Below are 24,341 nucleotides of genomic sequence, written 5' to 3'. Positions count from 1 at the left end.
TTTTGAAGTGGTGCAGTGTTTCCATGCTGCCTGCTACTAGTAGCCATGATCTCTGTGTCTGTTATCGAGGGTTATCAAATGCCAGGACCTCCCTCTTTTTAAAGTGATCCATGGGAAATCTGAGGGTTGCCAAAGTGGTGTTGTGCCTGCTATATATCATTGCACAACATGGAGAGATATTAACCTGACAGTTGTGTGCGTTATTAATTTTTAATATAATGCATGTCAACAATTATGTGCAGTATGTGGTATCTCTGGTGTCAGAGAGATAGTGTTTGGGTGTAAATATTGATGACAGGTGACGGTAAAATCTTGAGTAGAAATTGGTACTTTTTTAAAACAATTGTTTATTTTTGTAATTCTAAAAGGGAATTATAAATGAAAAGTGCACATTGTTGAGAATTGACCTGCTACTTGCAAACAAGAAAATAAATACAGTTCCACTGAAAAGACAGATTTTATTGCTAGTAATAATACCTGTGCAGAATAAGCTGAAAATAGTAACATGTACTTAATAATAATGCTGCTGTATGTTTAGCTTCTTTTTATATTATTGACTGTAGACAGTAAAATGGTCTTGTGTGGGGATTTTTATTGGATCTGGTGTAGTAAGGCAGGGATATTGGATTCTGGATGAAAAGACTGGTTCTGAAAAATGTAATAATGTAGACTTTGCAAGGCAGGCTTCCAGTCAGCTTTTCCAAGAAAAGAACGTTTAATGTGTTGCAATCCTAACTTGCAGAAAATGATTCATGCATTGGGAAATATGTTTAAATATCTAGAGATAGCAAGAGCTCCGATGCTGGAGTCCGAGATCACAGTGTGGAGCTGGAGGAACACAGCAGGCCAGGCTGTATCAGAGGAGCAGGAAAGCTGACGTTTCGGGTAGGGACCCTTCTTCAGAAAATGCTTAAGTATCGACATTTCTATCAGTGTGCTTTGGTAGATGTTGGCAGTTGTAGCACAATAGTATCAGGATTTTCCTCGCTAGCTCCAGTAAATTGGAATGATGCCATTCTTCAGTTGTATCTGTAAAGGTAAAGATGCCATTGTCTCAAAGGACTGCTCTCTCATTAGAGGGACAACTCCATGGTGGTTTACCTTGAAGGTCATTACATCTCTGGTAAGTGGAGAGTTAGAGAAGGAAGTTCCTTCACGGTGACTGTAGCTGGCACAGGAATTGGACCCATGCTGCTGGTATCACTGTGCATCACAAACCAGCCGTCCAACCAACTGAGCAAACTGATCCTTGGTTATATCTGTTCTTAGCAGGCAGTCAATGCAGTATCGTTTTATCAAGATTTTGCATTGCTGTGAAATGAACATGAACGTGATAAGCAATTTACAAAGAACTTGTCTCTTTCCCTAATTACGCACAAAATGTCAAGATTTCAATAGCAGGTTGATCCAAAGACACCTCGGTATATTCTAGCTTTGCCAGCCTGTTTTGTTTTCGAGTACAATATTACTCTTTCTCCTAACCCTCAAAGTATTAAAGAGAATAAAAGATAGCCGAAAGGCAGCTTCATGAGCCTCCCTGACTGAGATCTCAACAGGCTTTGGCAACCTTGGAATGTATCACCGCTCCCAATTACTTCAGTTAACTTCACAGATTGGCCTATGATGGAATTATTAATATATTAAAGGAACATCCCAGGAGTTTAGCATGGGGCACTCTTGTCACTTGTGTTTTTAAATTGAGCTTGGCTAGATCAGTGTGTAATTGGATTATTTTAACCTCCTCTTTAACTACTATTCCGGTTTCCATTGAGTGTGATGAGGCTGAGATTTCAGCAGGGATAAAGATTGATATTAAAATTTGCATTCCTGGAGAGTGACATAGGACCCTTATGTCTCTGGAACTTGACAGATTCTTCAAAGTGAAGTTTAGCTAAAAAGCCATTCTCCGTCCAATAAGCTCGTCTAACAGCCTAGGGAGGGCTCAGATTCAATCTTCAAATCAGAACTTGCCAAATCTGAACAGCACAGTGACCATTATTGCACTGTTATTGAGATCCATGTGAGAAGCAACAAAGCTGCTGTTTAAACCAGGGAAAAAAATGTTTCTGGGGGTTTTGCTACAAGGTCATGTACAGTTTTCATGGCCAGTTCTGAGTACTGAAGCTTGACATCGTCCAAACTTTTAGTGCAGATCCCATCATGATTGCCATCTGCCTTAGGCACTCCCACTCCAATTGGAATGTCTCATCTCCTCTTGGTGGGTACTCCCCTGGTTACCAAGCTCACCTCTGTTCGAATTAGAACACTTAACATTTGAAGATGCAGAGTGGGATTTGAATCTAGAAATTATCTGGGCCTCCGATTTGTTGCTATGAACTTAAAACCAATTCATGGAAGTAAAATCAAAATGGGAGAGAGCGAGAATGAAAAGTAGTGACAAAGTTAAATACAAATTTCAGTGACAAGAAGGTACTGCGTCATTTAGTTGACCTTTTCATGGACACAAGCCTATTTATGGGTTAGAACAAAATGCCTCCAGGATGTGTAAACCTTTGGACAGCCAGTCTTCATTTTTGTGTAATTAAATAAAAATGTTGCAGTTTTATATGCAGACAAAGCAGATGGAAGTTTAACAGTCATTAACAATCACTATTAAAAGAATTTTCCCTGTTTGTACTTTATCAGCAGATAGCATCCTCTGCCTGTATTCATAGCAACATAATTTTATGGTGAAATGCTACTTTCTGTGTAGCAGTGATGGTCATTGATTGCATGTATGATTCATTTGGGAAAGGTTGATGTCAATACGTCTGAACTGTGCTGCATATTCAGGTCGTCATTCTGTCAATTAGATTTTTTTGCTCCTTTAAAAAAAGGATTTTAGGCATAAAAACAAGGACTAAAGATGCTGAAAACATCAGGATGCCTGACCACATCTGCTGAGAGAGAAATTAAACTGAAATTTGATATTCATGGCAGGGTCCAGATGGAAAACTGAAAGGAACTCCATGTCACTCATTGTTGCAAAGTTCAAAAGAATTTTGTAACGGTCAGACGCCTATCTGAGTAGCTTTAGACCTCTTGTTGGGTTTAGCCAGTACACTGTGGAAATCCCACCCCACACATTGCCAGCTAACTAGAGGCCAACAGCATCACCAGAGGGATGGTCACTGTTGGCACTATACTAAGGACTCCACCAGGTGTTAGAGGGAGGTAAGTATTCAATGTTGTTTAAGAAACAGGGGCTTGGTAGAAATGGCTTCCTAATAATTTACCCCCCATCTCACCAAAACCTGCCTTTCTCAATCTAACATCCCTAAATTATGAACAATGTTTCAGGTCAAAGATCTTTCATTAGAATTGGGGAAAATGTAGAAGCATGATGGATTTTTTTAAGCACATAGGGGGTAAATTTGTTTACACATTATTTGGTTTGCCTGTGGAATGTGATGGATGCAGAAACAACTACAATGTTTAAAAGCTATATGAGTAAATGCATGAATAGGATAAGTTTGAAGGGATATATGCTAGGAGCAGGCAGGCAGGACTAGTTGAGTTTGGGATTATGTTCGCCATGGGTCACCAAGGGTCTGTTTGTGTTGCAAAACTGACAATGATTGAGGGAAGATTGGAAAAGAACAAAAGGGAGCATCTGTAGTCAGATAATAGACAGTAGAGATTAAGTAATGGAAGAATTGTTGTTAAAGGATGCAAGCTTGCTGATGTTTCAACCTTGGGATGTCTGAAGAAGCTGCTCATCTCTCAAATGGAGTAACTGAAGCAAGGGAAAATATATCAACAAAAATTGTGGCTTATTTCCAACTATGTATCACCAATACCATCCATGTGCCCTTAGTATATTTTCTTCTTTGCCTCCCTCCCATTTATATCTAGGTGCAGTCCTGACCTCTGAAACCGGGGTGAGAGGAATCTGCTGTGGAACTTGACAGTCATCCCATGATGTTTTCTAGAGTCTCCTGCTGAGATGCAGGTTTGTCTTCCTCAGCTTATACCACTTGCTGGCTTTGCAAACACTGGCAGCAGGGAAGAGGAGGGGACCACTCCCCTCTGAGTGTCCGGAGAGAGAACTTTTTTGGGGTAGCAGCTTGTCATGTTTTCTCCCTAGGCTAGCTTACCACCCTGTTCAAGTCCATCAGCCTCCTTCCTGCTCCACCTCAATTACCTTGCTACCATGCCTAAAGCAATGCAGGGCAGATCTGCACCCAAATCTAGCAGACACTAAGCATTCTGCTGGACCTGGTCCAACAAGCTTGAGGGTCCAAGTCCTTAGTGTGCGGATTGGGTCACTATCAGTCCTGAATATCAGATACAATAGTCTCTTGATTTCAGGTAATAAGTCCATGTGCTATCAAGACTTCAGTGTAAGATGTAGTAGGTCATGTCCGGGTCAGCCTGTCAAGGTCATGGTCAGTAATGGGGATTAGGTCTGTGATGGTCAGGGGGATTATCAGGGAAGATCCACAGAGTTATGAGGAAAGCAGCTCAATTCTGGGATGGGCTTCATTGTATTGAGGCATTGTGAGAATGGTCAGTGTGGTCAGGGAAACTACAGGTCGTTAGAATAGGTTCTCCACAATGAGAGCAGAATGAATACTCTCAGTGCAGGGGTCAAGTGGCATAACTCTGACCTTAACATGGGGCAGATGTATGGTCAACAACAGCATGGGAATTTTTTGGAACCATGGGCTCTGCTATAAAGCAAACACATTTCATTGTGCAAGTTTTTTTTTCAGTGTTGAGAAGCCAAGTGTGTTTTTTTTAAATTCCATTGAGGGAGAAAGGGGAAACCCAAGAATTCTTTAATGGGACCGGAAGAGCATCCCTAGGGGTGGCACAGTGGCTCAGTGGTTAGCACTACAGCCTCAAAGCACCAGGGACCCGGGTTCAATTCCAGCCTCGGGCGACTGTCTGTGTGGAGTTTGCACATTCTCCCAGTGTCTGCGTGGGTTTCCTCAGGATGCTCCGGTTTCCTCCCACAGTCCAAAGATGTGCAGGCTAGTTGGATTGGCCATGCTAAATTGCCCATAGTGTTCAGGTGTGTGTGGGTTATGGGGGATGGGTCTGTGTGGGATGCTTCAATGGGCAGTGTGGACTTGTTGGGCCGAAGGGCCTGTTTCCACACTGTAGGGAATCTAATCTAGTCATCTTCATTCACAAAGGAAACTTTCTGTTTGCTTTCATGGTCATGTTCTGGTCTTCAGTCAATGTCAGGGTAAAATTCCCAGCACAGTCATCACTGCTTGAAATAAGCGTAGTTCAAAGGTAAGAGAATTGACACTTACAGATCCCAATGTTTGAATATTCACAAGACCCTTCAGTAGATGTGTAAAGGGCTTCAATTTTCTTCTGCTCTCTGGGTGTTAAAGTGGTAGCTCACAGTTGTGCAGCAGTGGTGGGAGATATGTGCTGTACTTGTGTCCCAATCTGATTAGGGCATCATGAAGTGGAGGGCTATTATTTGGATGCTGAAAGCAGTACTTTATTGCCAATCAAATGCAGGGAGCAAGATCAGCAAATTCCTGCTGTATTTACCCCAACCTACTGCAGAGTTGTGAAGGGAAGCTCTATACCACTGTCATCCCGTAACATCTGTACAGGCAACATGTGCACCCACTCCTTTTTTAAATGAAAAAACGAAAGCTGGAAAACTTAGTTTGAGACAATGACAAAATATACTGAGCTAAAAGGTGTTCTCTGGCTATTTGTTGGGAGAATGCATGTAAGAAACTTTATTTATTTTATAATCACCTAGATTTTGGATACCACCAACTGAATTGGGAAGCTGATAGCAAAGTGAATTCTCTTTTTAGCAGAAGCCTGCATGACCCTGAAGCGTTTTAGCATTGCCAAATGTCCAGCTTATCAGCAGATGATGAATATTGCTGATGGAACAGAAGTAAAGCAATCTGCCTGAATGCACCCAATGTAAAAGGGAAAACAACTAAATCCTTGAGATCAGCAAAGTCTTAGACCTTGAAATAACCTGAGGGTAAGTTAATAGTCTGGTTACTGAGATTTTATTGGAAGAAAGAAAATGGCTTTGCTTTTCCTGGATGAATTCGGATATTCTACCTTAAATGATTCCAACCTTTTAAAAACCATTGTGCCATTTTCGTGCTGAAATAATAACCAGTCTAGTGTCCATTTATAGCAAGGTCTGATGCCTGCAAAGCCAATTATGTTGCACGATAACACTTGTACATGGGTTAGACTCATGGAAATAATCCTGTTTCCATAACATTGACATAAGCCTTGCTGACAGAGCTGTGCAGCCTATTAACAGATGTTTATAATGTCTGCTCTGCTCGTTCTGACCCCGTCCTCCAACATTCTGTCAACAGCGATCAATTTTAATAAACTAAAATGGACAATGTGCTGACTGCTGAGAAATCAAAAAGCCTTTCAATTAAAGCTCCTATGTAAATCTATAAGGAAAAATGAATCTTCATTAAATCAAATGCTTTCGACCCTCCCCAAGTGGTTTAATTAGTTCATGTAATACCAAATGTTGAGCTGAGCCATACCACCTGGGAAAGTCTCCATTTTGTGTGGGATGCTCAAGGTGGCAGTGATGTTACTAAAATTGACCTTACTCTCACTGGTTTCTGTTGCCATTGGATGCCACTTGGACTTCTGTTGCCTTTTTTAAGGCCATCTGTGTGCTGTCATTGGAACTCGCATTTTGTTTTGAAGTATCTTAAATAAGTGTAAACCATTTTACCAACTGCTTTGCTTTACTGAACATTACAGGCTGCCCTCCTCCAAGTCATACTTTTAGCTTTCGCAGTTATGGTTTCACATCACCCTATGAATTCTCATCCTCTTTGGCCACTGAAACAAGTTATAATTACCATATTATCATATTGACCATTCATACTCAAGATGCAATAATTACATGGAGCAGATGAGATGACTAGAGTGTCTTCTCATTCTTTGCGTATCCACATTGGAGTCTTTCAATGGACATGTACTGTATTCCTTCTCAGTAACTCATCACCACTGTAGATTGCTCAGATAAACGGATGATGCTACTTTGTATGTGTCCATTGAATAGTAAATTTATTTCAGCTTTATATTTTACAAGTAAGTTAAGGCAATTAATTCAAGATTGCTTGTTTGGATCCTGAAGATTAAATTGGAGCCATTTAGCTCTTGATCAGTGTCCAAGTCAACAAATTGCAAGAAGAAACAAGCCATTGTTATCCTTAGGATTTAAGTAACCTATGTGTACCCAGAAAACTTCATGTTATCAGCTTTAATTTAATAGATTTCTAACTGCAAAGTATTTTTTTCAAAGTGACTTGCTTCAATGTAGTGAAATCATAATAACTATGCTTAATACCTTAAGTTATTTCTGCCAAATTTTTTCAAATGATAGCTTAGAAATTATTGTTCATGATACCAACCTGTCAATATTGAGCAAAGTTCCCCTGCTGACTATTTTTAGTGAGAATGTTGCCTTATTTAAAATAGAGCATTCTTAGCACAAATATTTGGAGCAGCACAGTGGCTCAGTGGTTAGCAGTGCAGTTTCAGCACCAGGGATCCAGGTTCGATTCCAGCCTTGGGTGACTATGCAGAGTTTGCACATTCTCCCTGTGTCTCCAGGTGCTCCAGTTTCCTCCGACAGTCCAAAGATGTGCAGGCTAGGTGGATTGGCCATGCTAAATTGCCCATAGTGTTCAGGGGTGTGTGGGTTATAGGGGGATGGGTCTGGGTGGGATGCTTCAATGGGCAGTGTGGACTTGTTGGGCCAATGGGCCTATTCCTACGCTGTAGGGAACCTAATCTAATATGTGAAGCATTTGGATGTCTTTTATCATTTCAAGTTACTTTCTTGCTTTTCTATAAGTTGGTTTTCAAATAATGTGTTAACAGGCCCAAATTTGGTGAGCAAGCACAGAAAAAGGTGAAAATGATCAATGCAGTAGATGCTTGGTTAAAAACATGTATTATATTGTGTGCTTTGAAGCACATAATGTAATTGTTAATAGTCTATATTAATAGCACAGGCTGCAAGCCAGTCACTTGATAGGTCAATCACTTTTTTAATCTGTATCTCCACACTATATAGCATAAACAATTCTATTCTTTTTATAACTTATGAATAATCTTTTAGATATATTATATGTGGAATATAATTCATGTTTAAAATACAAGGTGGCAACATTGCCCTACCTAGGCTTAAGTATGTACTGTTTACTAGAATTTTCATGATAAATAAGTGTCAGTCTTCACCCTCTAGTGGCATGGAACATTACATGAAACACAATACCTCTGTTTTTGCATGCATTGAATTAAACTTACACTAGAAATTATTTGTTTAATTGATTTTATTGTTTATTTGTTATTTGATAATAGACAATAGGTGCTGGAGTAGGCCATTCGGCCCTTCGAGCCAGCACCACCATTCATTATGATAATAGCTGATCATCCACAATCAGTATCCTGTTCCTGTCTTATCCCCATAACCCTTGATTCCACTATCTTTAGGAGCTCTATCTCTTTCTTGAAAGTATCCAGAGAGTTGGCCTCCACTGCCTTCTGGGGCAGAGCATCCCATATATCCACCACTCTCTGGGTGAAGACATTTTTCCTCAGCTCTGTTCTAAATGGCCTACCCCTTATTTTTAAACTGTGTCCTCTGGTTCTGGACTCACCCGTCAGAGGAAACATGCTTCCTGCCTTTCATAATCATGGCAATCCATTTCATTAATAGAGAGGCAGAACTGTAGCTTTGTGGTCTGAATGTCTCTATCTACCTTCTTGACCAAATGCAGAATGATCAATTGAGGTTCTGCAAATTTGTATTACTTATTAATCTGATCTTGTCATGTTTAACCTATCCTTAAATGATCAAAGGGCATGATTATACAATTTTGAAATGATCTTCAGAATGCTGACTTACTTTCTGGTATGAATTTATTTAAGCTTAATGTATAATTTTCACACATCATCTAAAATATTGTAATTTGGATAGATAAATATTGAACAGTTCAAATTGACTCAACCACTTACTGTCTTGAAGAATAGGAGGAAATATACAGGAAATGCTGATCTTGCTTGAATGTCCAGTTTCCCTACAAAGTTTTTGGAGCACACGTATCAGAGGATGAGAGTTTAAAGTTAAGAGGGGAATACAGGGAGAGTATAATGTACTGACAAAGTTTTAATAAGTCAGGTGGTGAGATTGAAATGGGAAAGAGTTTGGTAAGATCAGCCTTCATCAGGAATGCACAGTGGGCACTTGGCAAGAGAGGACATTAGGACATTTGCGGTTCCTACTTGTAATGAGGCTGTGATGAATATTTCAGCAGTGCAGAACTGTAGATTTCTTTAAAGCTTTCAATGACAGCAAGAGTAAGAAGGCAGAAGAGTAATGATGGGTTGGGCGATTAGATCAAAGTACCCAAGAGGGGAGAAACCAAACCTAGCATGACTAGGTGATTGGAGGGGATGGAGAAAGGGGAAAAAAAGTAAGGTTTAAAAGAACTTTTTTTCCATATAGAAAGGAAATAAAGGTGACTTTAGAGTTCCATGTTTTAATTGGATGTGTGTAAACTCCAGAAGGTGCTGCCAGATTTCTTCCTTTAGAACAGTAAGCACTGATAACCTCACTATTATCCTCATCACAAAACTTGTGCCATTGAGTAATTCATTTCATTACAAAGGACTGAAAGTAAGGTATATTATAAACATCAACATGGCCATCAATCATGTTCAGAATGAATCATCAGTTTTTACAGGTGCAGCTTAGAAAGCATCCTGTCTGGATGCATCACAGCTTGGCATGGCAACTGCTGTGCCCAAGACCGTAAGGAATTAGTTGTTAATGCAGCCCAGTCCATTGACTAAAACCAGCCATTCTCCCATTGACTCCATCTACACTTCCGGCTGTCTCTGGAAAATAGTTAACATAATCAAAGACCATGCCCACTCCAGTTATATTGTCTTCTACCTCTCCTAACAGGCAGAAAATAAAAACATTTGAAAACTTACCAACAGATTCAAGAACAACTTTTCCCTGCCGCTGTCAGACCTATGGACAGACCTGTAATATGAGAGTTGATCTTTCTTTGTAGCCGTAACACTATATTCTGCATTTCATGTTACTCTGCTGTACTTATGTCAGGTATGATTTGTCTGGTTAGCTCACAAAACAATATGTTTCACTGCCTCTCAGTACATGTGACAATAATAAATCAAATCAAAGAAAGAAATCAAATGTGTTTGTGGGAAGTGAAATAATTAAGGGATAGAGGAGGAAGCAGAATAGATTGAAGTTATGAGATGAATCCTTACCATAGTTCATCATGCTATAAGATTTTATTTGGTAAATTTGCTAACGCAATCCTCTTTCCTGGTTGAGATCTGTAGGATCTGCTTTGATCAAATGGTAAAGGAAAACCACATAGCAGTTTAATAATTAGAGGCTCTTGCCTTAAGTGAGGTGTAGTTTATTATATGATGGCAACTAGGTACAAGCTGTTTTGGTGTAATAGATATTGTTATTGAGACGGAGGCTGATGTCAGTGTTAGTTCTTGATCTTTCATGATCCACACTCTTCCCAATCTGGGTCTATGTGGCACCCTCCTATTGGGTAGTGCTTAAAGTAATCATCAGCATTAACTCTTTTGGACTTCTTTACTGTTAGGAAAAATCTAGGTTGCAAGATGTTTCCTATCGGTAACATGATGATTGAGGCATATAAATTGCATTTACTGCTCCCCTATCTCCCAAAGCCACTGACATCTTAAATTCAGGTAGTCTAGAGGTTTCATTATCCTCCCTGAATATTTCAGACACAGGTGACCGGTACATCTGTGTTGAGGATTGTTGACTTTGATTCTGTTATTGACAGTTTGAGGTTTGTGTATCATTTAATGGGAATACATTCCTCATTGGGCTCATCCCAGTCAACTGCTCCTAGATTGATCCACAGGAGGAGGTTCCTTCATAAAACCCCTCTGCTTATGCCAATGGTAGACATCTGATGCCAGTTTGCTGTCACTAGAATGACTGTACTTTTTGTGCTAAGGTCCTGTATCCAACTGTTGATTCAAAAGTGTCAACCATCTTGTATGATGTCTACTATAGTATGTAGCCTACTGCTGATAGTAAATCAGCTCCTCCATTTATATATCTTCATAATCTTACTGGTGTACCCTGGGGTCAGCTTCTTTGGTAAAATAGGGAGCTGAATCTTCAGCTTTCTGCTCCATTAATTCTGAACTGTTGTAAATTCTCAATTTTAAACTATATTGAAGTGTGATGGACTGGTAATTTGGATGTATAAACATCAGTATTTCCTGCAAAAGTAACTTGATTTGTCTCGATCTGAGGCTTCGATTCCAATCTGATTATGTGTACTTCATCGAGTTTGTTTGAATCTGGAACAGGTTGCAAGTTAGTTGAAGCTCTCACCTGCAAACCGCAGTTCATTGTCCAACATGACCACTTCAGAGATCCCATGTGTCACAAACTTTTCATGAAGACCCTGACAACTGCATCCGTCGTGTTAGTTTGTTTGCCTGTATGCATTGTGAAAAATAAGGGATGGTAATGTAAGATTTTCTGTCAATAAATGAATAGGTCCCTTCTCACTTATTCTGGTTCACAAAGTGGTGTTCCTCAGTGGTTTCCAGTGCTAATGTTTGTGAATTCCGTAAACTTCAGTCAGCTGTGAAATCTTCAATTTCCCCTAAAATCTGGGGCCATCCACTAATGACCAAACTTTGGTCCTGCGCTTTTAGGGATCACAAAGTCCCTGGTGTGCCTTGTCCAGGATATCCCCCTGCAGTGAGGCTGAATGACCTGCCTTTCATTCTACGCAAAAGAGCTGGGTATGATCATGGTATACAGTAGGTGCTCAAAATAGGTTTTCAAAGACCCTCCTGGGTCTTTGATCTGGCCAACATTAGACCCAAAACCCAATGAATGGTGACACAATCTTGGTCTCTCTGTTCTGTTTCTAACACTGCAGTGATTCTAATGAAATCAGCCAGGTGGACCTCATACTATACGAGTTCCCTGATTGGACTGTTAATCTTTGTCCAATCAGGGAACGCGGGCTGATAGACAACAACAGGAGAGTTGGACATCCTGCTCACTCTGAGAGCTGAATCAATGTCAAGGACAGACAGTTTGTAAATAAAGAGTGACTTAGAGATGGGCTACTGTCTCTGTGGAGTTAATTTGTTACATTTGTTTGAGCCTGTTTTGGCACGCTGTGCACTGTATGCTGGATCCTCCTGTGTATATAATTCAGTTTCGTAAATAAACTCCACACCTTATGTGGCAAGTTCTTGTCCACTCCTCTGGAGACCTCATCCACCTTTTGTCTGTAGTTTGAAAGCAAAATGCATTTTCTATTCAAAATTCTGTTTGAAAGCAGAATTCAATAACTTCAGAAACTGACTGCATTATGTCTGTTCAGTATTTTCCCTACATGTCTCACCATCATGCTGCCTCCCAACCCCTGTCCCAACTGACAGCCGTGTCTTGCTTTTTTCACTTAGAGGACCATTTCTCACTTTCTCACTTTAATTTGCACCCATTTTTTTCCGACTTTTGTTTTCTTTCTCCACCATTAACCCCTTTGTGTTTTTGCACTGGACCTCATGTCAAAAGTACATTTCAGTTCTGAAGAAGAGTCCTATTGGGTTTGAAAGGGGGCTGGGGGCGTAGCTGCAAATTGAGGGGTAATAGATTTAAGACAGATGTCAGAGGCAGGTTCTTTACTCGGAGTGGTAAGGGCGTGGAATGCCCTGCCTGCCAATGTAGTTAACTCAACCACATTAGGGGCACTTAAACAGTCCTTGGATAAGCATATGGATGATGATGGGATAGTGTAGGAGGATGGGCTTAGATTAGTTCACAGGTCGATGCAACATCGAGGGCCGAAGGGCCTGTTTTTGCGCTGTATTTTATGTTCTATGAAATCTAACTCCGTTTCTCTATATAGATACTGTCACACCTGCTCAGTTGTTGCAGCATTCTCTGTAATTGTCTGTAGCTTCCTGTGTACACGTACTGCCTCCTAGTTAAATATCAGAAGGCAGAATCAGAATCTCTGTAAGCATTGAGGTACCCTTGCCAATTCTTTCGTGGCTATTAGAAAGACCCACCCTCTGTCCCTATAAGTACTTATGCCAACCATCCTCTCGGATGGACAATAAATGCTGGCCTCAGCCTGTGAATTAATTTAAAAAGAAACATGTCTGCTATTTTTGAGACAATGCCTAACCAGTTTGGTTAATTCTGAAAGAGCACAGCACCTAAACCGGTAGCTGAAACATCTGCCACTATAATGGTTGGCAGTCAGCCAGCATATCTGGAGATGGCAACATGCCCTTGATCTTTTAAGAACCGTCCTCCTGATGCAGCACCAGCTTTGTGTATTCTTGAGGGGTTGTACTTTGAATACACGCTGAAGTTGCCAAAACAGCTAAAAGTTTAGCCAATTAGTTTACCATTCCTAATAATCTTTCTGAATCATTTTGGGATGGGAGATGCCTTAACAGCTTTTGTTTTGTGCAAGTCTGTTGCTGTTGAGAGTAAAACCTAAGAGGCGAATAGAATCCTGAAGTATTCACACATCATTCAGTGACCCCCCTCAGCCTGTAGGCATTTTAAAACAGCATGCACCCTCTGTTTATATTCCTTGATGGTTTTGCAGTGTATCAACGTCATCCACAAGACAAATGATACCTTGTAGATCTTGTAGAATGTAGAACACAGACCGTCAAAGTCTCTGGGGCTGGGGCAATCAAATGGTGGTCTTTTGGAGCAAATCTCCCAAATGGAATAATAAAGGTGGAAAGCAATTGTGACTTCTCATGCAATGGTACCTATCAGAACCTACTGTTTACATCAAACTTAGTGCAAATTCTGCTTTTGGACACATTTTCTAAACTCTTGTCAACTCTAGATGTAAGGTAGAGTTCAGTCATTCTCACCTTGTTGAACTGAGAGGTCAATACCAGTTTGGATGAAATGATTAAATGTGACTGTCCGAACACCACTCTGTGTTGATTTTAATCACTATAACAATGAACTTAATCTAGTCATTTCCTCCAGCTGCTTCTCAACTTGTTTAATTGAAGGATATGAAATCTCACTGGGTGTGTAGAGACCTAACAGTTTTTTGTATCTTTTATTTGATCCTGTATTCAGTGTTGAATTTCCCAAAACCTATAAGTTTAACAGTCCCATTCAAAAGAACTCATAATCTTTTGCTGTTTAGCCTCCTTTGACCTTTCAAAGATGGTTAAGGGCAAAACACCCATTCATACTCAAAGTGAGAATTGTTAAGTACATACAGTTGTCTATGATCTGGCGTTGCAGAGCAGCTTGTCACATTCCCTTTTAATCTTGAGTGCATTAGCTTTTGGACTATAGTTGCATTGTTACAGATTGTAAATACTGTTTCTTCAACTGTGCTATATTATCTGAGAACATGCTGATTCTTGCTCTTGTATTGAGCTTTATAAGTCATATGTCCATTGACATACAATTCCTTTTGCCTAAAGCTGGGTCTGAATCACCTATCTTGCCTTCTATTATAGACTTCTTGGTGTGAGTAACTTTATCTTTTGATGCTTTGTGACTATGAACATAGACTCCAGCACATTTTCTGAAAGTGACCTGTTGTCCTACAATTAAAGCATTCTTGTTTGCTAGCTGGGCACTGCTTGTGCCTGTGAGATGTCTTTGTCACATGGTTTTAGCAATGATTGTTGCTACCTAGTATCTGTTTTTCTTTGTGCTGGCTTCTCATTTGTGTTTTTAGGTTTTGTTTAAACACCAATTTGGTCATCTCTCATTAAGATTGGTATGTGATGCTTCCAGATATCTGCTTCACTCATGATCTGATTGGCTTTCCCTCGAAGTAAATCTACTTTTTGACTGCAATAAATCTGAAAGAGACAGCAGCAATTTTGGTAACAATCCTGCCTTATCAACTGTTTTTTTTTCTCACATATTCACTCACTTTTAAAGCTCTGTCGTCACATTTTATACGATCTACAGAGATCATTATTACATGCTGAACACTTAAGGCATGCATTTTCAAAAAAATTATTTGTTCTCAAGTTAAAGTCATTGTCGAAAGCTCAAAGATATTTATCAGAAACATCTATTGTTTCTTTTTAGGCCTTGTCAAGCTACAACACCATCCGCTAGAGTTCCAATTAAGCACAAAGCATATTTGTTTGGTTGTCTTCTGATTTTTAGAATCTAGTTTGGAAGTAGTTCTGTACCTTTTTTCGAGACATTCAGTTCTGTGTTCTAGAACATAGAACATAGAACAGTACAGCACAGAACAGGCCCTTCAGCCCACAATGTTGTGCCGACCATTGATCCTCATGGATGCACCCTCAAAATGTGTTCTGTTGGCCCATCTCCGAAATTCAGTCTTTATGGCAATATTATTTCTGCCATATTTTCCTAAAGTAATCCTTTATTTTCCTTGCATCAAAGTCTTTAATTCTGCATGATAGTGATATTATATTTTGGTACTGAAAGCACTTCCTGTGCTTTTCTGAATAAAGAGAGGATTCCCACCTTTGAGTAGAATGGATGATTCTAGCCGCCTTTGCAACATTGCTTGATTAATCTCACTAATTACAGCTTTAATAAACAATTCCTGTTACTTCTAAAAGCTTTACAAAATGAATCCAACTGTCTGCAGCTAAAAATGACTTCCATTCTCCTAGCAGCTTTACCAAAAGAATTTTGTTCTTTGGGGCATCTTGGAAATATCTCGCATAGTCTGAAGAAGGCCCATTGGACCTGAAACATTAACTCTGCTTTCTCTCCACAAATGCTGGCAGACCTGCTGAGAATTTCCAGCAATTTCTGTTTGTTTCTGACTTCCAGCGATGTGCAGTTCTTTGTTTTATTTTTCTTGGAAACAACATCCTGGTCCTTTAACAGACTTCTATGGATGATTCCCACAGTCTGTCATGCTACAAATAACCCCTCTTTGCTTTTTCTCCTGGATGAGTGCTTCTATGTGTAGTTTAAATAAATGCTTCCTGCTTTTACTGCAGATTAATTAATGATGCTGCTCCCTTTCTTTGGGTATCAGTAAATCTTGTAACATCTTTCTTCTTCTATTTGATTTTGTCTGCTTGCGCTTCCAGTTTGCCCTTTATTATTTTAATTCTGGCTCTATGACATTCCTTGGGTCTGTCACCTTATTTTGGTTGTCTCTGTGGCCTTTGATATCACACAGCATAGCTACAGTAGGGAAGTCTGCTCTCAATGGATGGCAACACTCGATCTCAGCTGTGAGCACTTCACTTACACCTAGCTTTCCAAGCCTGTAAAGGTGTCTTTTTTAGAACAGAAGCGTTTTCCATTGAAACATCAGGATATCAGTTTTCCTCAGAGCCTTCGATGCCAATTTGCTGTCTGGCTGAATCTTAATTTGGGACGTCTCTGGCAGATCTCCAACACCAGGTACAATCCATGACTTGCAATGACTAGTGCTCCAGCTCTGAGTGGTCCATAACTTACACTGACTGCCGCATGTCTTTTAACACGTCTGAAATGCTGCAGTTTCTGCCATGTAGAATCTTGCTCATGAGGCTCTGTTCTACAAGGTTCCAGAATGTTCTTTTTAAGCTGCTGGCAGTCTGCTTGACCAGCCTTCTTAGTGTTGGTCCTGCTGATTCCTCAGGTCTCTATGCCTGCCAGGATCTTTAGATGCTGCAGCGAAATAGGAGCCAGTACCACTGCCAGCATTGTGCAGGATAAATTCTCAACACCGCTCATCATGCTGAGAGATTCATCTGGTAAATTTGCTGCCACTGTCCTCTGTCCTGGTGGGGATTCACAGAGCCTGTTTGGTCCAGTCAGGCAGTCCAACAAGAAAAAGGTCTTGCTTTAAACTGATGAAGGGTCTAGGCACGAAACGTCAGCTGTTGTGCTCCTGAGATGCTGCTTGGCCTGCTGTGTTCATCCAGCTTCACACTTTGTTATCTTGGATTCTCCAGCATCTGCAGTTACCATTATCACTGATAGCAACTAGATATAAGTTGCATTGGAATGATATATATTGGTATGATGAAAGAGACCTCGACATTAGGTCTACCTGTGTTTCTAGTTCCATAGCTATTTGCTCCTACCAGAATCTGCATGACATTGTAATATTGGACAGTGCTTACTGCATTTCTTAGCATTAATCCTTTCAGGCCCTTACATCCTTATACAACAATAGCCAATAATGAAATGACATGTGCATGGCTAGTGGCCTGTTACAGTTTTATTGTTCTTGGTTTTATAAATGAAATCTCAACACTGTTTGTTTTTAAATGGATTTTTTTACAAACGTCTGTGCAGATTTGATTTATATTACATGATACTCTTCACTGATATTTAGTTTGCACTTGCATAAATGAATTCTTGTTCTTTTCCTGTGGCTGTGATTGTTCCATGAGCATTAGCAGCCTGCCCACTCACGACAAAATGTTCAGCAGTGAATTTCAGCTTGAGCCTTGCACCAGATTTATCATGAGCAATCTGATATTTATTTCTTCACATTATTCAAGTACCATCCAAGGATGATGGATTTTATTTTCATGAATATTCATCTCTGCACAGTCAATGAACAATTAGAGAACTGTCAAAAGTTTTTCAAACATAATTCCCACCAAACCAATACCTCTTGATCCAGTATCCTGCTGCATTTGAAAAATTGATTTTCCGTTTCTCAGAAAATTAGATCACCCAACAGGTGCAGAACTAACCAAGATACTATTGCTATGGTGATACAGCAAAAAACACTGGAATTACTTTAACTACTATTTCAACTCAATTTTATGTAGAACTAAGTGTTTGATTATTTGCATACTACTAAAAATGATACAGCACTGAGGATATGATGTATTTTTGATTATAGTGCACCACTACTGATACATACGTTGTGTGCTGCTACTCCATATGGGCGGCACGGTGGCTCAGTGGTTAGCACTGCAGCCTCACAGCACCAGGGACCTGGGTTCGATTCCAGCCTCGGGTAACTGCCTGTGCGGAGTTTGCACGTTCTCCCTGTGTCTGCGTGGGTTTCCTCCGGGTGCTCCAGTTTGCTCCCACAGTCCAAAGATGTGCCGGCTAGGTGGATTGGCCATGCTAAATTGCCTGTAGTGTTCAGGGGTGTGTGGGTTATAGGGAGATGGGTCTGGGTGGGATGCTTCAATGGGCAGTGTGGACTTGTTGGGCTGAAGGGCCTGTTTCCACACTGTAGGGAATCTAATCTGATTATTTCCTTGTATTGCTCCACACCCATTTCCCCTCCTCCCTCTCAATTCCACTTCCTATGTTTTTTTTTAACCCCCCCCCCCTGGAAAAAATCATCTCATTCTGAATTCGCATGCTCTTGCACTTTCAAAACTCAGCTGCGTAATCTTTTGGTCCTCTGTTCATTTACAATAGGCTCCACCATATTTCCACCTTCACCCTCCTTGTCCACATCCCCATTAAAATCATCACTGTCTTCCAGTCCATTTCCCTGGTACAACTTTCATATTCCTTCCATCCAAGGGATACCAATTTAAACAGAAATGGCAGACAGCTGATTTTTGCCCTTTGCCATTGCATGTGGCAGTGAGGCTGCCTCTCCTCACAGCCTGAAACCAGAAAATTGTGATTGGATATTTTCCTTGTGTTGACCTCTAACTTGCATGATTGCTGATATCCTCTTGAAAGCATTGTATCAGTTTCCTCATGTACATTAATCACACCCTCCTTGACCACGTCTCTCTTCTGTTCACTGCTCCGTTGGCATTGAATTGTCAAATACAGAAACACTGGTGAAACTCAACAGGCCTGGCAGTGTCTGTGGAGAGAGAAGCAGAGTTAACATTTAGAATCTGGCATGGCTGCTGGAGAACTGATCTGAACAGATCACCATAATAGATTGACAAAACGATCTGGATTCATACAAATCAATGGGGAAATTGTCTGAACATGCTTCTCTTTCTCGTTTACCATGTCCTCATTATCTGTGAATTGACAATAATGAACCTTTCGATGCCCTGATACCACAATAGAGAAAGGTGAAGAAGTAGTCCAAGGCCTACCATAGCAGATCCACCAACTGAAGTCATGCTGATAAACTTAAATATGCATCACCATCTTGGCTCAAAGAACTAACTCTGCCCCACTCACAACCCTTGTCACACTCCTGTGTATTTAAACATCGCAATTAAGGTGTCCGCTGCCCTGAGAAGTGCCTTCAATGGTTGCATTGGGGGCAAGAGACGGCAAGAAAATTTCTTCACATTCAGTCATTTTGTTGTGATGTGGAACGCACTGCCTGAAAAGATTACTGACCTGGTTTCATTAGTAATATTCGACAGAGAATTTGATAAATATTGGAAGGGAAACAGTAAAATTGCAGGCCTTTGGATGAAGGACAGGAGTGAGGGACTAATTAGATAGCTTGATCAAAGAGCCAGTATATGCATGATGGTCCAATTGGTCTCCTGCACTTCTGTTATTCCATGATTCTACAACACTTCGCTTCTGCCTTTTTGGATAAGATTTCAAAGGTTACCAGCAGGGAAGCTTCGTAACAAGTCATGTTTTCGCCCCTTCTTCCTCTGGGCATTACAGTGCCATCTGTGTTCTGTTTCTGATAATTGGCTCATAATTTCCTGAGCTTCTTCAGAGATTTGAGTTTCAAAGTTGCCTGGTCCCCCTTCTGAAGTGGTTGCTGTGGCACACAGTGATGAATTAAATAGATAGAACTGCTCCTGTTGTTTATCATAAAATCTGGCAACAGGTCATAGATCCATCTGTCCGGCCTGTCATTAACTGCCAGACTTGAGCTTCACAAATAAAGGCTGCTTTGAATAACAGTCTGTAAAGAATCACACTGCCTGTGCAAATGCAGACCAATTTAACATACAGCTGTATCATCATTGCTTTCAACCGAAAAGGTAAGACATGATATATGGTGTTCCTTCCTTCGGTTGTCTTTTCCTTTTGATTATCTGCTGCAGAATAAGCCTACCTGGAAAATTGCCAAGATGTTAAAGGGGTCTCCAGAAAGAGAGACTCCTCTGAATTCAAAGATACAAATCTCTTGAAGTGTCTGGACGTGTTCATAACGCAGTTAGAGAAGCAGACAGGATCCTGCCATTCCTGCACATTATAAATAGAGGCATCCAGTAGATAAGGAAGAACGTCATAAACTTCCATAAATCACTGGCTAGGGCTCAGCTGGGGAACTGTCTAATTCTGGAAGAATGCCTTGGCCTTAGAGGTTGCAGAAGGGATTTATTACAATGATACAAGGCAAAAAGAATGAATGCCAGTGATGCGGAGAGACTGGAGAAGGTGGGATTGCTCTCCTTTTAGAGCAGGTAAGGTTCTGGTAGACTTAACTAGAGGTGATCGAATTATGAAGCATTCTGTTAGAATTAGTAAAGAGAAACTAGTTTTACTGAGGAAGAAGGAAGTAACCAGTGGTTTATGGTTTAAGGGAACAATTGAGGAGAATTTAACAAAACAGAAAAGAACACAATATTTACGGTGTGAAGTTCACGCATTGATAATGAGAAATCAGACAATGTCCATTTCATTTGGCAGAATGTTCCAGAAAGTGCAGTTCACATGCAAAGTAGCAGAGAATGAGACAATTTGTTCCTTTCCAATCAGGTATCATCCAATATGTTGGAGGTTCAACAATATGCTGTAATGGAGGAGATATCAACAGTGAGGAGAATGGTAACAGACTTCAGGGGGGGAAAAAAAAAGCCAGATTGGTGAATTGGGATGGCAAATTGCAGTCTGATTTTTAATACAGAGGCCTGATGTCTGCCAAAACTCTCATCTATCTCTTTGCCACCTGCACTGATACAGGTGAGGGGAAGAGAGAGACAGATTGGACTATTGTTTTGATTACTTTTGAAAAGCTCGTGTGTACTTTCCATACCCCTTTTATGGTGAAGTCAATTTAAAAGGAGCCTTTTTTCTTAAAACAGGGAGGATTGTTTATTCACACATGATTATCACTGACTGACTGGGCTAGTATAAACTGCCTTCTGGGCAGTTAAAGACCACTACATTGCAGAATGTCAGAGGTCAGAGGTAGGTCAGACGAGAGAGGATGGAGATTTCTGGAGACCGTTCAGAGAAGGTTCACTAGAATGAACAGCGAACAATCTCAGTGAAACATATAAGATTCTTTAAGTGGCTTGACAAGATAAACACTGTCAGGTTGTTTCTCCCTTGTGGGAGAGTCCAGGACCAGAGGGCAGAGTAAGGAGTTTCTCTGTTAGGCTAGAATTGAGGAGGAATTTCTTCTCTTAGAGGATAACAAATCGGGTATTCAGTATGTCAGAGGGCTGTTGAGGCTGGGTAATTAGGTATACAAGGAAACAATTAGGGAAACAAGGGTTAGCAGAGTGGGGATGAGGCATATCAGATCAGCCATGATTGCATTGAATGGCAAAGTAAACTTGATGGGCTGAATGGCCTATTTCTGCTCCGTAACTTTCCGTGAAGGACACAAAAATGAACCTGTTGGGCTGCCAAGATAACTGCATGGTCACAATTAGTCTAATGTTTTAGCCTAATTTCTTCTGTACCCAGATCATTAGCCTAGTGTTCTGGTTTACTATTGCAGTGACATTGCTAGTATGCCACTTTGTTCCCCAGAGAAATTGACAATAAATGCATTCATTCTAAGCTAGCCTTGTGCATCCACAACTTTTATTGCCCCATCAATGACCACACTGGGAATAGGGGAGGCAATGGCCTAGTGGTATTATTACTAGCCTGTTAACCCAGAGATCCAGATAATGTTCTGGGGACCTGGGTTTGAATCCCACCACAGCAGATGGTGGAATTTGAATTCAATAATGATCTGGAGTTAAGAATCTAATGATGACCATGAATCCATTGCCGATTGTTGGAAAAACCCATTTGGTTCACTAATGTCCCTTTAGGGAAGGAAACTGCCATCCTTACCCGGTCTGGCCTACATGTGAAAGCAATGTGGTTGACTCTTAACAATTAGGGATGGGCAATAAATGCTGCCTAGCCAGTGACTCCTTCATCCTGTGAATGAATTTTTAAAAAAAAAATTAGCTCCAGAAACATCATTGGTTCCATACCTCTCATCCTTTTGAAGCACTTTTTTTTCTTTTTTTAGCCATATGTTACCCCTCTTAATGTCTGTCTTTTGCACCTGAACATATTCCTTTGGTAAAGGTACAACCCCAAGTTTCTGGTGGTGGTTAGTTTTGCGGTCAAGGGAAGGTTCAAACTGATAAGATGTGCACACCAGCAGCGCAAAGAGGTCACTCTTCTTCCTGTATTATTATTACATTTCAGAAGTACGTCCAGTGAGTAAGAATTAAGACACGAAGAGGGAGAGAAACAGGGTTTGCCGGACTAATGGTAGTGAGTTGTAAATGGACTGTGTGCTGATTTTCATTATCATCTTATTTGATTTTTACTTGTGTGCTCAAATTAGTTTTGAAATGGGTACAGCTTATAGCTCCTGTTTGATCAGAGCTCTGCATTGCTTTATCAGGACTAAGTAAATTATAATTAGTGGTGTCAGCATGGGTTTACAGTAGGGTCGCCAACCCTACACAATCGCCTTGGAGTCTCCGGAATTGCAATCTGTAGGATGCTGCTCTGTGCAACACTGGAGGGAAAAGAAATCCTATGGACACGAAAACAAAATTAAGCTTTTATTATCTTATTTGAATATTTCTCTTTACTAAATATAAAAGTAGGAAGAAAAGGCAATTGGGGGTAACAGCCAAGCATCTTACAATTGGATGTTAAGCCTTTTTGCTTTCCAGCTAATATGGAGGCAGTGCTGAATGAATGTGTTGGCTACTAATGGCTGGAGCAAGGGCAAGTCATGGTAAAACTACCAGGAATATACTTAAATCCAGTTGGCAACTCTGTTTAAAATCCAATTGCTGGACAGAGATTGAGCAATTTATTTCCCAAAATGGTGGGGGATTAGTTGCTCTGTTTTGCACTTTCTTTTGGGTCTTGTGATTTTTTTTGGTTTAACACTTTTTGTTTTTCTTCCTCTTAATTACTTGGTTTAGATAGTCTTTGCCAAAAATACACCTCTGGTAGGACTTGAGGACCACAAGAGGTCCAATCTGCTTTGTTTTGTTTTTCATCCAGAAGTGCCGTTGCGTACAACTGAACATTGGTTTTTTTTCCCTATCACCAACCCTCCTTTTCATCTATTAGCCACCAGCAGTAAACTGCCAATGTTGGTAAAGGAATAATTTGTGTGCAAAGTCCCTTAAAGGAAAAAGGAACCAACAAAGGTCAAATCGGGAGAGGGGAGGAGTTTAAATCACAGTGGAGTTGGATGGGGAGATTAAACACTGTTTTCCTGCAGTACCCACCTCTCTCTAAAGGCATGGAGAGTATTAGTGGATACTGTGTGCTCCCTCTCCGAAGGCACACGCGCACAAACATAAGTCTGCTCATTTTATTTTTTCCCATGATAGATTTTGCAAATTGTTACAGGATTCAACTTTCAGTTTTACTGTACCTAATTTCTCCTTCCTGACTCTCTTTCCATCAATTCTGTATGAAGTGAATCTGCTGGATTTACCTTTTTACAATCTGCTTGTTTTCTGTTGGATAGACAGAGTGCTGTCAGGTGATAGTCCTAATTAAATGCAAATTGAGGTCTTAATGTACAGCAAACTTTTTTTATTAACCTGCCCCCATAGAAGCAGGTGTGCCAGTTGATTAAATATTCCTGATAATCAAGAAGTCCATGTAATCAATGCAAAAACATGCATTAGTAGAAGTATAATGCAGGGTTTATACATATCACTATTATACCTTTTTTTAACAGCACAAATCACTTCAATATTTCACCTTTTGCCTTGAATAAAATCTACCTGCAGGGATCCTTCTTGCTCACACCCTCAAATGACTACTGGGATATTGTGGTATATCACAGTATTCAAGGAGAAATTAACTCGAAATTGAATCAACTCTTGCTATTTTGCTTAGCTATTTGACTGACTTGTATATTTGCATTCAGATAGGTAAACTTAAAGCACTACAATAAAAACAATACAGTAAAATTTGGTATTTGAAGTATGTAACTTTGCTGGTTTATTGAGAGTGCTGGTTCATAAGGTGCTGGTTAAAACAGATTGCTGTACATGGCAATCCTTTTGCCAAACTGGGGCTCCGGTAAGAGATAATGGGAACTGCGGATGCTGGAGAATCCAAGATAGCAAAGTGTGGGGCTGGATGAACACAGCAGGCCAAGCAGCATCTTAGGAGCACAAAAGCTGACGTTTTGGGTCTGATGAAGGGTCTAGGCCTGAAACGTCAGCTTTTGTAC

General features: G+C 40.3%; 1 protein-coding gene across 3 annotated transcripts in view; it reads left to right on the top strand.

Annotated features, from left to right (window-relative positions):
* wscd1a (WSC domain containing 1a) overlaps positions 1 to 24,341 on the top strand; it is a 132,553-nt gene that overhangs the window by 25,981 nt on the left and 82,231 nt on the right. The gene's annotated exons all lie outside the window — the stretch shown is intronic.

The sequence above is a fragment of the Stegostoma tigrinum genome, chromosome 27 (assembly GCF_030684315.1).
Source record: "Stegostoma tigrinum isolate sSteTig4 chromosome 27, sSteTig4.hap1, whole genome shotgun sequence".
NCBI lineage: Eukaryota > Metazoa > Chordata > Chondrichthyes > Orectolobiformes > Stegostomatidae > Stegostoma > Stegostoma tigrinum.
This window is presented reverse-complemented; position numbering and strand designations above follow the sequence as displayed.